This window comes from Hyalella azteca, unplaced genomic scaffold (genome assembly GCF_000764305.2).
Source record: "Hyalella azteca isolate HAZT.00-mixed unplaced genomic scaffold, Hazt_2.0.2 contig17016, whole genome shotgun sequence".
In the NCBI taxonomy this organism is placed as follows: domain Eukaryota; kingdom Metazoa; phylum Arthropoda; class Malacostraca; order Amphipoda; family Hyalellidae; genus Hyalella; species Hyalella azteca.
In genome coordinates this window covers 48287-52195 of record NW_025946818.1, presented here as the reverse complement: position 1 = coordinate 52195, position 3909 = coordinate 48287, and positions in this window count along the sequence as shown.

The window sequence follows — 3909 nt, the reverse complement described above, 5'->3', positions numbered from 1 at the left end:
TGCAGTGAGTACTGAGTTATATTTTTTGCTCCTGTGTGTGTCATCCTAACCCAACGTAGCCCGACCAAATGGCGAATCAGAGCTACGCGCAGAAAGTGTGTCAGTGTTTGGACAGTATGACCCATGCATTTTACTGAGTGACGCGAAATCGGTTGATCATTTCTGTATCATACTTCTATGACGACACAAGTTCGATTCCGTAATGCGTGAATTTTTTAATGCAGGCCAATGGTAATCAATAGCCTAATTTTCCAGTGGATGGTATGAACCATTTACTGTGTAAAATTCAAGCTCAGTAAAGTTTTAAAGATTGTTTAAGAAGTTAATGAGAACAGTTTTAAGCAATAATGAAAAAACTATTAAATTTCTGTAGAAAATAAAAATATATTTCGGAAAAATTACCTTTACATGAAAATGTTCATTTCGACGTCAGTGCAGTGGTAAATCAATAAAATTATCAACATTATCTACGTGAATTTATTTCTGACGACAGCTGATTGTCTAAGGCATATATGCAGTGATGAATTGATGAATGAGCTCTTGATGAATGATCTATGATGTTATCAAATTAAATCAAGCCAATTAACAAATTATCTAGCATAGTTCGGTAAAATTACACTTCTATGGAAATTGTAGCCGAGCAATTCGATGATATACTCTGCAGAAAAATTATTAATTATTCCAGCAAGAATAACACTTATTGAAGCTACTAATGTTGATCTTCCACTCAGTGCACTTCGATGTGTAACGGAACGAAACTGTCGCGGCCACTTCCTCTTATTTTTTACAGATGACTGATTTGCGGCGTCATCCATTGATCCAGCAGATCACTTTTCCAAGTCTGTTTTATGATTCACGCGCGCAGCTATCACAAGATCGACACTTTTGCGGTTGCGTTCATGTCGCGGACGCGGTCGTGCACCAGTCTGAAAATACGGTACAACTGATCCAAAAAGCTTTGAAAATCATTCTCTGTCATGTAATTAAAACGCACGGTTAATTGCCAGCGTTTTCATTTCCGCTTGAAATTGAGACAATTACACAAAAATTATATACCCGTGTCAAATCCCGCATTAATTTACTTTTCATGATTGAATAAAATATTATTTAAACGATAAGAAATAAACAACTGTTCATAAACCAAATCGTACCATATATTTCGTCACCCTGAAATTAGCACCTCGTTAGTTTACTTACATGCTGCTTAGCGGGAATCTTATCCCCTATCTTATCTCACAATGCAAATCTTCACAAACGATAACTCAAGGGAAAATACATTGCTGAAAGGACGCAGGTGTCCGACACACCTGTGCTACTGAGCAACATAAACACTCAATCACCTGTTGTATACGAGCCCTCAACCTCCTGTTGTATACGAGCCCTCAACCTCCTGTTGTATACGAGACCTCAACCTCCTGTTGTATACGAGCCCTCAACCTAAATGTCAAAATAAATGATTTTAGAAATTAATATTTTTTTTCAATATTAAAAAAATTGAAAAAATAATTTTGTCAGCTACAAATCTTATAACTGATATTTGACACACTTTTACCTGTCTAATTGATCTGAAATTTTGCACACTGGTGTGAAATCAGAGGCAATGCACGAATCAATTAGCAGAATAAATAATTTTGAAAAAATACATATATATAAAAAATTGAAAAGGTAATTTTTTTAATTTTCGAAAATTATATGAGAAATTCATTGTACATCTGTAAGATTGGAGATACTGGATTCTTTGGAAGCGTTGTCTTTAAAAAGTAGTTTTTAAACGTATATTATTTCATATTGCTACTTACTCATATCGCTGCGTGTATCATATAGACCTCGCGCTACATCATTCACATAGATCTTTGGTCTGAAGTTTACATGGCCTCCCTTTATGGTCGCGAAAATCTAACTCGGCCTCCAAGCCAAGTAGTTTTTCCACAATTATATATTTTTAGTACATATAAGTAATTGAATTTAAATACTCTAAAGTATTAAAATAAAGATTTTCAGTCGCATATATAAAAAATTTCCATCGTATCACATACAAAGAAAACGAAAATGCGTTATTGACATCTTGAACTATAAGTGTGATTGCTTACTTCGTAACTTATAAGGGAACTATAAGTAAGGGAAAATGTAACCTATGTCGACCAATGCCTCCACAAAAACTGGAAACAAGTGTTCGGCATGTTTACATTAATTAGCTATCCGAACTGTTATTTTAACACAATTTCATCATAATACAATTGTGGTAAAGCAAATTTATCTAATTTCCAATTCTCATTCCAGTCATACAAATTATAAATAGTGCGCATGAATCATATTGATCAAGAGAAACGATATTCTTAGCAGATAAATTAAATTAAAATAATTTTCAGCAAAAATCCGTCAATAATTAGTTTACAAATTCACTGCAATTAACGAGCCCAGAAGCGATAGACTTCATTATTCGCGCAACTATCCGCTCTTCATACGTACGTATGGCCAATGCAATTTTATCTACATATTATAATACCAAATTATAACCTATAAATTAAAGTATCACACCGCGCTGCTCTGCTGATTACCAGAGAAGCACGCCGAGCGATCTTGAAATAAATTTTGAATAAAAAATTTTAAAAATTAAAAAATTATTTACAAAAAGAAAACTCATTCATTGAAATAAAATGACCATTAATTTGTTCTTCTTTTACACAATCGTGACAGCTGGTGTAATTGTTAATTTCTTCAGCTAGTGAAGAGAATAAAATATTTCTAAAAGTGGGACTGCTTTAGCATAACATATGAAGGAGATCTGGTATTCCATGTGTAGAGCAAACTGAATGCCTCTAGTGTTTTGCAATCTAAGCGTAAACAACAGACAAAAAACACAAAGAGATGTCATGAAAACTACCATGGCGCTGCAAAGTGGGCACCAACAGATGCAATTCTTCACCTGAAATTAATTTCGAACACAAATTTCATAGTTCATCCAGCGATTGTCCATTTATCATCGATCCAAAGCGCGATCATCCAAAGTTCATCCATTTTCTTAAGTATCGCAAAAACTAACCGCGCCCTGGGACCTTACAAGAAAAAAAGGGATGATGTCGCCCAAGGGACTGTTACGTATCGGACGAAACATCAACTGTCCTACACTAGTGATACTCACTACGGTAGTCCTGGTCATAATCACGCTTATGCACATCAATGACACGTAAGTTGACATGTACAATGGTCGATTATGCACCATTTTTGTTAACTTATTTGCAAAAATTATATATTTTATATTTGTGTGCGGCATTCAAAGCTTGTTTACGTTTCAGGTGTATAGCATAGAAGTGATTGATGAATCTTAATATCAGGCCTCACGAAATATTAAGCAAATTTTAGCTTTTCATGATTTGCATGAGACTTCGCTTTTAATCGCTCACCGTGGCACCTACAAACTTTAAATTAAGGTTGACACAATTGTTTCCCGTATCAATTTCACAGCGATAATATTAAGGGACATGTTTTTAATCAATATCTGTCATTATACGTACAGTTAATGACTTCTTGAAAGACTAGCGATGTGGGCAGGATAAGTGTACAAATTTACGACAGAAATTACTTAATCAATATGACCTATCGCAAGAAATCTTCCATAGCAGATATTAGATAATAATATTTTATAGCAGAGGTTAGGTAAAAATCTTTTATAGCCGAGATTAGGTAATAATCTTTATAGCAGTGACTAGGTAATAATATTTATAGCAGAGACTACGTAATAATCTTTATAGCAGAGACTACGTAATAATCTTTACAGCAGAGACTTGGTAATAATCTTTATAGCAGTGACTAGGTAATAATATTTATAGCAGAGACTACGTAATAATCTTTACAGCAGAGACTACGTAATAATCTTTACAGCAGAGACTTGGTAATAATCTTTATAGC